The sequence below is a fragment of the Micromys minutus genome, assembly GCF_963924665.1.
Source record: "Micromys minutus genome assembly, chromosome: 1".
Taxonomy (NCBI): Eukaryota; Metazoa; Chordata; class Mammalia; order Rodentia; family Muridae; genus Micromys; species Micromys minutus.
This window is the reverse complement of record NC_137969.1, coordinates 83,962,257-83,975,557: the sequence shown is the minus strand read 5'-3', so window position 1 is coordinate 83,975,557 and position 13,301 is coordinate 83,962,257.

The window sequence follows — 13,301 nt, the reverse complement described above, 5'->3', positions numbered from 1 at the left end:
TACAGGCACACACACAAGCCCTTGTACACAAACAGAAAAGTAAATGAACAAATAGAGAAAAGGAGAAACCTTTGTCTTTCAGTGGAAGCTTTATGGAATCTCATGAGCAAATACTTAAGAGGCGCTCAGTGTAAACCTCTGTTGAATACCGGCTTTACTGAGTGGGACAGTTGACATCTTTTGCCTCCGGGCACAATGCAATGAGGAGAGCAAAACTTTAGCTCAGAGACTCTTGCTCTGAATGCATAAATCACAAGGGAAATCATATGAGAAAGTATGAAAGGACATGTGTGCATCAGAAAATGTCAAGGTTAGAGAAGAAGAAAATCTTCTTCTCTAACCTTGTTAGAGGCACTGTTCCAAAATGAAGAGGAAAAGAAACACTATTTAAAGAGCTTGAACTACACAGGTATCACAGGTGCTGTATGGTAAATACTGTTGAATTATATGGGAAATTAGGAAGAGTATTGGCAGCCAGTGCTGTTCATAGACACTGCTCACGGATGGATGTCTTATGTGAGATAGCATCTTTGTTTATAAGAGCCACCCACTGTAGGATTAAACAGGGAGGGGGTATCCTGTCCACAACACCCCTACAGGGACCCAGGAAAGGCTGCCACAGAAATGGAGTAGGGTGGAAGGGGGATGGGCATTGCAGAGAAGTGACACACAGAGCTGTTTCAGGAATGACATGAGCCAGAGTGTTGTGGAGAGGATGTGTTTGGGAGATTTCTGCCTTTGATTTCCTTTGGGTTACTATCCAGGCTGGCCTCTTTCTCACCTCCACACACTTGCTTCCTGACAACACCATCCATTTCTCAGGGGCTTCCATGTGCCCTCTGACTTGGTTAGCTCACTCCCCTGCAGACAGAAGAGCTCTTGGCTTTATATTCTGCCATTTTTACCATTGAGCATCTTCTATGATTAGTGTGTGTATCTTGTATATGTGCCTCCCTCCCTCTCCCCCTCTCCCTTCCCACCTTCCCTCCCTCCCTCCCTCTCTCTCCTTCTCTTCCCCCTCTCTTTCTTTCGTGTGTGTGTGTGTGTGTGTGTGTGTGTGTGTGTGTGTGTGTGTGTGTGGAGGCCAGAGGTCAGAGTTGGCTAACTTCTTCAATCCCCCTTGCCTCTCTTGAGACAGGATCTTTGTCTAGAGCTCACTGATCTGCTAGACTATCCGGCCAGCAAGCTGTAGGGAACCACCGATCTCTACCTCTCTGGCACTGAGATTACAGGCTTGGGTTGCATTTAACTTTATATGTGGTGATGCAGATCCAAACTCCTTATGTGTGTGTTCATCAGGTACTTTGCTGAGCCATCTCCCCAGACCCACGCGTGTGGCTCTTTAAGGACTGTCAACCATCTATATATTCTCCTAGGCAATGCTGCTTCTGCATCTCTGGCTTCAGTGGGGACTTAGTCATTCTGAAGTAATCAAAGGGACCTAGCAAGTTCCCCAGATCATGTCTCTTCCTCTCCTTTCCTTCTTTCCGAGGCTAACTAAAGGCTTTACCTAATGAAAATATTTTGTGGGGTTTCCATTTTCAGATGGGAATTCAAATTGTATGTGTGTGTGTGGGGGGGGGGATTTTCACCTCTACCTTGGAGCCATCCTTGCAGATGGAGGGAGAGATGGGTATATATGCCTAGCAGGTAAGAGACAGGATCTGCAACACCAGCAACCTGAGTTCCTGGCTGATTACCGATTCTGTGACTAATGCATTCCGAAAGCCGTGATCCACTCTTTGGGGTTATGTTTGGCAAGGCTCCAGAACAGCCACCACAGATTGTAACCGCCAACCAGAACAACACTAACCACCAGTCAGGGGCTGGGAGTGTCCTACATCAAAACAGGGTATTTACACAAGGCTGTCCACCTTCTCAGTCCTTCTATAATAATTATCAAGCAGTGGTACTCTGATAAGCAATTTTCACCCTGGCACTGAGAACACCCAGTATATGTCACAAGCTGGGTAGCTTGGCACCACCTGCCCATCTGTAGCAAGAGACAGCATTTGGGAGGAAGGCAGCTGCTGCCTCTGGATGTGCTGCAGCCATCCTTAGCCCTCAACTGTGATGGCAGCTCGGGTTACAGAGCTAAATAAATGCCACTTAGCCTTCTGCATAGTAATTGCAATTGGTGTTGAAAAAGCATCCCCCCTAAGCCCACTTATACTTAACATATATGTCATGTGTTACGACTGCTGTCTTCCTTCAGACAAGAGCTCCTGAGACTGCTGAAGTGTGTAGAGGGGTTTCCAAGTAGGAAGGTAACCGGCACTTTTCAAGCTATTTTCCTCTTAGCCAGTTTTCACCATTTGCTCTGTACCACCTGTTGTTTTGCTCCGAGGGAGCAGCCGCCTCACCTCCTATGTAAGGTAGCAGCTGTCTGGAGACTTTTCCACACCAGGTTATTTTAAGGCATGTGAAAAGTGGGTGAAAACTAATGCTAGTGAGAAAGTATGTTTTTTTTTTTTTTTCAAACACTTAAAAATAAATCAGAATAGTCGTTCATCCAGTGGAACAGCTAGTGCCTCCCTGGGGATGGGGGGTGGGGGAGCAGCAATGTTGACAAGTTTTATCTTGAAAACTGTCTTAAAGCATCCTTACTGAAACCAACATGATGCTCTGCCTTTCACTGGATGGCATTTGGCCAATGGCAGGACAACACAAGGATTGTGGTCCCAGGGATTTCACACTGAGATGACAGACATTTATCATTTCTAACTGTGTCCTTGGTAGTAAATACCAGCTTGATTCCATGGCCTGCTGAGATGGTCTTAAAACAAAACACACAGGGTCGGGGAGGGGGTACATTCCTGTATCAGACAACTGTATACAGCTGTATACCAGCTCTGCTTCATGGGATAAGCCAAAATAAATGGACACACTGGTAGCTGTTGGGCTTTATCCAAAGGGACACTTCACACCCAGCTTCTCTGTTGACCATAGGGTAAGGGTGGAACTTTTGCCCTTTACTCGTAGATGAGAAAAGCAAGGCCCAAAAGATACAGGGCAGCTGCTCTTAGAGTGTGATTCTCACGCTCCTAAATTTAGTTCATCAAGTCCGGACATCTCTTCTGGTTGGGGATTATGGTTTTAAGGATGATTGCTCATGCACTAACCCATTATGATAAACAACCTAAAAATTAACGTGGAAAGAGCTAGGAGACCAAAGCCAGCAACAAGTGCAGGAGACTTGAATTTTCACCAGCCATACGCCTTGGTGCCCAGCCAAGATGCCACCTGACCTTTATGTTAGCCAACCTCATAGATGCTTCTTCAGGCCTTAGACGAGTTACACATGCTCATGTAGAGGTCAGAGGGTAACTCAGGTGTTGTTGCTTAGGAGTCACCCAGATTGCTTTTTGAGACAAGCTCTCTTGCTAACCCAGACCTTATCGGGTCAGCCACTGAGCCCCAGGGATCCACCTGTGTTTACCTTCCAATTGCTGGCATTACAAACAGCACTGCCATGTCCAGCCTTATTCTGGGGATCAAACTTGGGTCCTCTTGCTTGCAGGAAAGCACTTTACTAAGCTCTCTCCCCAGCTCCCCACCCCCATAAACATCTCAACACGCCAAAGTAAGATGTGACTGAAATGCAGCCATGCTCACTAGCCTGTATATTGTTGATGGCCAGTATCATGCTACCGTGGGCAGCAGAGCTGGGTGGTTGTGACAGAGACCACGTGGGCCCCCAAATCGAAAATGATCACTGTTCCTCTACAGGAGGCTTCTAATGGTGTTAATGTGGGAAGCTCAGAGCCAACTGAAGAACCAGGAAAATTCCAAGAACAGAGAACTTACTTTGGGTGGAGATAAAGCTTTCGGTGTGCCCAAGCACATCTGATAGAGAACATTGGACATCATGGTCCGTGGACAAGATCAGCAGATTTGGCTGCATCACCGAGTCCTTGTCAATTTCTTGTACTTCAATTTTCTCAGCTGTTAAATGGGAATAAGCTGTACTTCCCAGGACTCAGGGTAGGACATGGCACACAATAAATTACCTTGTAACACACAGCTGTTACTTCACAAATGTCAGCTGTTAGGAACAATGACCTACTCATGGTCACATTTGGCCCTCTATTGATATAACCAAGTCAACATTTCATCTAAAACGCAAGCCTCCCAAAGGTTATAAGGGGAAAATGTTTAAAAGAGATGAATTCAGGGCTGGAGAGATGACTCAGTGGTTAAGAGCACTGGCTGCTCCTCCAGAGGTCCTGTGTTCATTTCCCAGCAACCACATGGTGGCTCACAACCATCTGTAATGGAATCTGATGCCTTCTTCTGGTGTGTCTGAAGACAACTACAGTGTACTCACATACAAAGAAATAGATAAATAAATTTTAAAAAGAAAAAGATGAATTTAAGCAATTGTATTTTTATGAAGTTTCAAAAATTATGGCAAAGGATAATTGCAATAGAAAATATCCCAGTGTGTTCTGTGAGAATAAATAAAAATAAAAATTGCCAGGTGGCTACAGTTACTTACGTGTAATAATCTAAACATTCAGGAGCTGAGGTAAAATGATTTTCAAGAGCTGGAAGTCAACTTGGTCTCATGGAACATTTCAGACCACTCCAGGATAAGGAGAGAGACCTAGTCTCAAAAATTCAAAAGCAAAATTAAATAAGTAAAATTATATTATTAAACGGTTTCCCTAGTGTATTCTAGTGTAATAAACAAAGGGAGTGAAGGAAGGACAAAGGATGGAAAGAAAAAGAAAACCTGGTATATTAGCATAAGAACAGAAAATCTGACAGTCCTTACAAGAACCTTGTGAAAGCTATTGACCCTTTAATAAATGCACCACACGCAAGCACACATGCACGTGTGCATGCACACACCTACTTTTGCATACTCTCTCAGAGCTTAATGGATCCCTTGAAGCCATCCATGGTTTCGGGTTAAGAAAGCCTGCTCTCCTTGCTTACTCATACAACCCATACGATAATGACACATGGACCAGAAGGCCAAATTACTAATTTATGAAGGAGAAATGACATCAAGTGGATTAAAAACCTTCACTTTGGATGATCAGTTCATTATCTTGCTGTATAAAAGCTTCAGAGACAAAGCACAATTAAAAGGGGGTGTGAAGCCATCGCAAAGGGAATTTGAAATGGTCTTAATGGCTCTCCCTGCCAATGGTAGTCTGTTCCATCTGCTTCTGCTGGAAATTAACCCCCCCCAGGGACGGTAAAGAAGCTGGCCTGGACCTCCTTCTGTGGACAGTTCTGGACATGTGCATTATCTACTTACAGAAGCAGCATAGGCTAGATTTCTTCTGCTACTGCTCTTGCCAAGTTGGAGCAAGAGGGGACAATGTGTGCAGCCAGAGGCTACATCTAGGCAAGCTAATTTTCTTACTCCTCGTCTAATCCCTTCTATCAGAAAATATACCCAGTGTCAAGTTCTGTTCACAGCACGGACACTGGGCACAGTTCTCAGTAAGTCCAGCTCCAGAAGACCCAGTAAGGTACCTGCACTTGTGTGACACACCTTCACATCCTCAAGATTCACATATGCATAACTGACAGTCAAATACCTCTGTAAACAAACACAGGAGCGCATGGCCCAAAGCAGTGCCTCCTTGCACCTAGTTTTAGCTCATGTGATCCCGAGTGTGCTGGCTGGCTTTATGTCAACCTGACATAAGCCAAAAGTCATCTGAGAGGAGAGAACCGCAATTAAGAAAACACCCACAAAACTCCATGGAATCTGCAATCAGGGAGCTTGTATGGGTCTGACCCAGGTCCTCTGCATATATGTTCTGGCTGAGTATCTTGGTGTTTTTGTGGGATTCCTAACCATGGGCATTGGGGCTGTCGCTGACTCTTTTGCCTGCCCTTGGGACCCTTTCTTCCTATTGGGTTGCCTTGTCCAGCCTTGATGTGAGAATATGTGCCTGGTCTTATTGTAGCTTGTTATGCCATATACTTGCTTGATGTCCCTGGAAGGCCTGCTCTTTTCTGTGGGGGAATGAAGGAAGGGTGGATCAGAGGAAGTGGGAGGTGGGGGGATAAACTGGGGAGGAGGGGAAACTACAGGTGAGATGTAATATCTGATAGAGGAATGAATATAAAGGGGGAAAAGGAAAAGGAAAATGCCTCCACAGGATCAGGCTGCAGGCAAGCCTGTGGGGCATTTTCTTAATTAGCGATTGATGGGGGAGGGCCCAGCCCATGTGGGTGTTGCCATCTTTGAGCTGGTGGTCCTGGCTCTGTTAGAAAGCAGGCTGACCAGAAACAATGACTTAACCAAATTCTTAAGAAAATGGCTGCATCTAGAGAATATCATCCTGAGTGAGATAACCCAGTCACAAAAGAACAGACATAATATGCAGTCACTGATAGTGGGATGCTAACCCCATAGGCTTGCACTGCCCCAGAAACAACTCACAGACTGTATGAAGTCCAAGAAAAAAAGAAAACAAACAAACAAAAAAAAGTTTTGCTCAATCCTTACCCACCAAGAACACATTGACAAATTCCGGGTTACACCCTGTATTACATGTACTGTTTGCTCATTGTAAAAAAAAAAAAAAATCTTTACACACCAAGAAAACTTTGACTATTTCCAGGTTACATCTTGTTTTACATGTACTTTATGCTCATTGTAACTAGTAAGATCTTAATCACACTATCAAGCCTTTAAAAAAAAACCAAGTGCTGACAAAAATGTATTGTATACTTTTATGCAAAAAATGCTTAAAAATCTGTACATTTATCTTTGTTTTTTCAAATAAAGTTGTAAAGAAAAAATTAAAAAATAAACACAGGTAAAATATCAAAAAAAAAAAAAAGAAAAAAAAAAAAAAGAAATCAGGCTGACCAAGCCAGGAGGGAAGCAAGCCAGTAAACAGCACCCTTCCATGGCCTCTGCATCAGCTCCTGCTTCCAAGTTCCTGCCCTGTTTGAGTTCCTGCCCTGACTTCCTTAGATAATGAACAGTGGTCTGGAAGTGTGAACCAAATAACCCCTTTCCTCCCCAAGTTGCTTTGGTCACAGGGTTGTGATACAGCACTAGGAACCATAACTAGGACACCAGGGAAGAGAACTAAAGCCACGAAACAGGACAAAGTCAAGGCAGGATTGATGAAAGAGGATACGCCTGCCCCCACCATAGCCCACAGGGGAAGCTTTTGTTACAGAACAGAAGCACATACTGCAATAAACCTAATGCTTCCGGAAATCAATGATAAAACATTACAATCATTTTAGCCTGGGTTCATGTACCATTTCTCTTTTAACCCCTTTATCTGGCAAAGTTTGCCAGACTATATTTCAGCAGGAGAGCCCTACTACACTGCTCTAAAGGTATCTTGTTAAGGAGAAAACGGTTGAAAGTTCAGGCAATGTGTCTGGGGACATGGACCCGTGGTTAAGTCACTGCTATTCAAGCTTTGGGGAATGGAGTTTGAATCTCCAGAAGTCATGTAAATGCTGAGTGGGTGTGGCAGCTCACCTTTAATCCCAGCACTCTTGATGACAGTAACAGGGAAGCTCTGGAGGGAACTGGCTGCTCAGACTAACCTTATCATTAAGTCTGGGTTCAGTTGAGAAACCCTGTGTCAATGAATTAAAAAACAATTGAAAAAGATTTCTGACATCAACCTCAGGTCTTTACATGTATGCACAGACACACACACATGAACAGGCATGCACACACACAGAGAAAAATAGTACTAATCTTCCATAGTTACTGTGAAGATGAGAAAGATTTTCTCAATTCGCGGCTTCAAACTTAGTAATGGTTCATGCAATTAGATTCAAACGTAGTCACCAGTGTTGAACGCCCATTTGCTAAGGGTGGAAAATGGGGCAATAGGGCTGACAGACTACAGAATGGAATGCAGAAGTGAGCAAGGTCCATCTTTCCCATCTATGAAATGCTGGCTAGGGGCAATGAGGCGGTCATGCCCTGCTCCTCTCCCTGCCTTGAGGTCAAGGTGTCATCCTCAAGTTTAAGGTCTGGAATACTTGCTGTATAGAATGATGTGTTCTTATGAATGTTCATATTGCAGAAAGAAGAATTGTCTCTGTGTTTGTGAGACTCAAAATGGAAGGTCTAAGCTGTGGTGGGAGGATGGAGGCACCAAAGACAGCCAGGACCTCGAATGTTCAAATACGAGGTCATTTGGCCCAGGAGAAAGCAAGGATGTCAGGAATGAAGCACTGATGTTGCTAAGCAACACTCTGGAAGAGACACTGGAGACAGTGGGGGAGGGGTCAGTGGCAGGTTGTGTGACCCAGTAGTTGAGGATTCTCAGAAGCCTGGTTCATGAGCCTTTTGAGAACAAGGCAGACAGGACCCCAGGGGAATTTTCTGACTTCTTGCTCCAGCCAAAATTCCAAGATGGAACAATTTGAGCTGTGACAAGACCAAATGGAAGGGAAGATTGGGGGAGGGTACCCCAGAGGTTGCTATTTTGGAAGACTGGCGAACTGGGGACAATGGGGGAGGAGGAAGGGAGACAAAATCATGCCTGGATATTCAGTGCAAGAACAGTTTTCTTTTCTGATTATGATTATTACTGGGTCATAAGGATTTAACTTTTACTGAGTGCTGAGTTCCTAAATAGTGCTCTATTTCCAAATGTGGCTCTATGAGGAAGAAACAGTCTGGTGGGAACAGGGTCACTATCACTATAACCCCACACAAGCAATGACACAGAAGCCCGGTGTTGGAAGATGATCGTTGCGGTTTTGGACATAATCATTTTCAAGTGCCAAGCATATATTGGAGCCAGACACAGTGGTACGTGTCTGCAGTCTCAGCTTCTCAGAAGTTAGAGGCCAGCCTGGGCAACTTTGTAAGACCTAATCTTAAAATCAATCATCGATCAATTAAAAATTGATCCCAGAGGACTGGGGGAGTGGGAGCAATGAGAGGAAGAAAGGATGCAGGGCACATAGATCTTTTTTTCTACCGAGACCTTCATGTCATTTAAATTATGATCATATAAATATATAATCATTTGATAAATAAAAATGTGCAATTAAAAAGATTAGAAGTTGAAATAGAAGAAATTTGAGGCTAAATAGCAATTCTAGTTGGACAGGGGGTTCGCATGTTTTTAATCCAAGCACTCAGGAGGGAGAGAGGCAAGTGGGTATGTGAGTTAGAGGCCAATTTGGTCTACAAAGCCAGGGCTATACAGAGAAACCCTGTCTCACTAAGCCAACCAGAAGCAAGTTTAAATATTCCTTTAGGTCAGAGTTTAGACTTTGCACTTGTACGTCTTTAGAAGGCACTGGGAAAGATTTACACCCCTGGAGCAATTCAGGAGACGCTTACCCAATGGAGAAGACTTAGTGAACATTTCCATAGAAATGTGCAGGAATGATTCTCTGCCCCATCCTTCCGGGAACCACTGGCTCAGGCATTTTAGTAAGAGTCCAGGGCAGATAAGGCACTGCATGGACCTTAATTATGCATTACTTGGTTTCTTTTATGGTTCTCAAGCCAAGTGGGGTTATTAAATGCCGTACGTTTAATCTGTATCTACTACAAGCAGAGAGGGAGTCTGACTGCCTGGGAGGAGAATCATGCTTCTGTAGTTCTGGGTCTCCCAAGTCCCTGGCCAGCCCCTTATTGGTACGAAGAAAATGACATATGAGTTGGAAGAAGGACCAATCTCTTTTGGACCAGAGATTTATTTATTTTATGAATATAGGTACACTGGCACTGTCTCAGACACACCAGAAGAGGGCATCAGATCCCATTACAGATGGTTGTAAGCCACCATGTAGTTACTGGGAATTGAACTCAGGATCTCTGGAGGAGCAGTCAGTGCTCTTAACCACTGAGCCATCTCTCCCTTGGTGAAAGAGATCTTAAAGGTCAGTGATGATGTTCAACCTTGAACACGTCTCAAGGACATCAGAATATTCTTAGAGTTTCTGGTTTTCTTCTGGGATGGAACCTAAGAATTTACATTTCTTACCACCTTTGGGCTGGTGTTGTTTCAGGAGGATAAAAATCTATCTTAGTCAGGGTTTCTATTCCTGCACAAACATCATGACCAAGAAGCAAGTTAGGGAGAAAAGGGTTTATTCAGCTTACACTTCCACATTGCTATTCATTACCACAGGAAGTCAGGACAGGAACTCAAGCAGGTCAGGAAGCAGGAGCTGATGCAGAGGCCATGGAGGGATGTCACTTACTGGCTTGCTTCCCATGGCTTGTTCAGCCTGCTTTCTTATAGAACCGAGGTCTACCAGCCCAGGGATGGCACCACCCACAATGGGCTGGGCCCTCCCCCCTTGATCACTAGTTGAGAAAATACCTTATAGCTGGATCTCATGGAGGCATTTCCTCAACTGAGGCTCCTTTGTCTGTGATAACTCCAGCTTGTGTCAGGTTGACACAAAACCAGTCAGTACATAATTGGAAGAACATTAAATTAGCAGAAGCTCTTCATCTTACAGAAGGAGAAACATGCCCACTGTTTAAATGGGTATCTGTCCTAGGTCTTTCAGTTATCAGAGCTAGGACAAGAATCCCATTTACTCCTTCTGCTCTAAATACTTCACAAAGTGCTCTAAAAGAAAAAATGTCCTCTGTCAGAATCAGTAAAATTACTATATGAAGAAACTAACATTAAAGCAATATGGACTTTGTTCAAATCCTATCAACTCCGTCAGTGGGATCCCAATTCAGACAGATTGACCTGTGTCACACCAACTTCCTTTCGTCTGAAACAGCCATGACTCTGTTCTCTGTTTTTCGGGACCTTGATAGCTTTAAGGAGGATAGGTCAGTTACCCTAAAGAACCATCTGAAATTTAGATTTATCAGATGCTCCCTTGTGATAAAACTCAAGTTCTGAATTTGGGGCACACATAAATATCACAACAGTGGCACCTGAGGACATCATTTTCAGCAAGGGGAATGTTGATCTCATGGTGAAGATGATATCTGCTGGTTTTTCCACAATAAAGTTATCGATTTCACAATTAATGTCATGTGAAAAGAGTTTGGGACTATGCAGGTCTATTCTTCCACACATTTCTTGTTCTAATTTCAGTAGCCACTGGTGCTTTATCTGAATGGGGTTGTTACAGGAGGTTACTTTAATGGTATTCTTTTTCTCATTTCTTTACTGGAATTTTACATTAAATTTTACATAAAATTTCTCTTCTTATTTGTCTCCTTCATTGATTCATATCAGTGAAAACTCGTAGATTCCTTAACTTTAGAATTCATGTCTCTTGGTTTCTAAGTTAAATCTCTTTCTATCATATGGTACTGCCATTTACAAAACAAATATTCGGAAAGGTTATTACCTTATCACATTCATTCAATGGCAAGATTGACATAGTCATATCCAGCTCAACAGCAGAAACCTACTGTGAGGAACGAGCTGTTAGGCAGTTTCACAACTGTATCTGAACATCACAGAGCACAGCTTACACAGCCTTGAAGGTAGAGGTCACTCACCCATGATTACCCCTTGATGCAGTCAAGAGATGGATACTGTAATCAGAGATGTGTTTGGCTACTGTTGGCACAGTACTGTGCTTCACCTTAGTTACCTTTTCCACAATAAACAGTACACTCTAAAGCAATGATTAAAAGCATCCAGGCTAGAGATGACTCAGTTGCTATGCATACTTGCTGAGTAATCAGGAGGATCAGAGTTCAGATCCCAGCAAACACATAGGAAGCCTAGTATTCTGAACATTCCAGCAACTCCAGCTTCGAGAGATCTGATACCCTCTTCTGGGCTACACATGTGCAGAGAGGCATGCACACCCACGCACACACGGCCACATACATTTATACACACACATATATATGCAGCCATGCAGACTCATGTAAATAAATAGAGGATCGAGAGATGGCTAAGCAGTGAAGAGCACTTGCTCCTCTACTCTTGTGGATGATCCAAATTAAGTTCCAAGCATCCATGTTAGGAGATTCACAACCTCCTACAACTTCAGCTCCAGGGAATCCAACATCCTCTTCTGGGCTCCACATGCATCTGCCCTCACGTGGATGTACCCACCTGCTGATGTACACATAATTTAAACATAATAAAAATAAATATTTTTTAAAGTATAGTATAGTCACTACACAGACCAGCAAATGATTGCTTATTATCATCATCAAGTGTTCTGATCATACATAATTGCATGTTCTATGCTTTTACATGACTGATGGACAACACAGGTCGGTTTGTTTATGCCAACATCACCATAAACCATGTGAGCAATGCGTCCCGCTGCCACTGGAGCATGACTGCAATTGGCTTCATTATAATCTTATAATGCCGATGTCCTATGCCACTATTGATCAGAAAATTTTTATGGTGCCCCATGGCTGTATTTCAAAACAGCACACTAAATATGAAATGTGTATGTTTTAATTTTCAGCTAAAAATTAATTTTGTGAAGATTAAAATACTGTAGCCCAGCCTATGAGACAGAAATATCATGTTGTAAGTGAGAGCCACACATGGACTTTACACTTTTGGACAGTAATATTAAAAATGGAGAGTAAGCACTACCAAACCAAATTGGAATCTTTATAAACATTTGCCCATGAACTTAATGGTTGTTCTCTTTTTTAACCAGTGCAGGGTCCAAGCTCGGGCAACTACACCAGCAGTGTCCATGGAGCTGGGACTGTGGTGCTGGATAGTTTCCAAGTCACAGTAGCAGGTTAAAAACTTTACTTAAGTAGGGTATGGTGGTTCACATCTATACTCCCAGCACCAGGAGTCAGACACAGAGGATTTCCATGAGTTTGAAGCCATCTTTTAGTAGAGTGTAAGACTATCTAAAAAAATCAACATTTTTTTTGCACTAAAATTAACATGTTCGCCCTTTCTAAGTGCTTTTCAGTGTACATATGTGAGAGATGTAAATGTGTTTATGCAACCAGCTTTGAGGTAAGGGAGAACCTCAAGCCCACGGGAAGAAAAGGAGCAGGCAGAATTTGACAGAGACAAAGCAGATTTTTATGAAAGAAAAATATGCCTTAGTCAGTTGGCAGGGTCTTTCTCTGCTCAGCCCACCACACTATTTGAGGGTGCCTGACAGAGGGACATTTGGGGTGCATGGGTGTTTGTATGTTTGAGTCCAAAAAAGGATGCCAGCTCAGAAGTAAATATTTGCCATGTTGACTACTAATGCTGCTATCTGATTAAAAAGAAGTAAACATTTCCCACATCCTCAATTGCATCACGGTGCCATTGTATAAGCAGAACAAGGCAGCAAGGCAGCTGTGAGGCAGAAGATGTGCCTCAGACTCTAAACACTGTTTTTAAGAAACAAACAACATTATC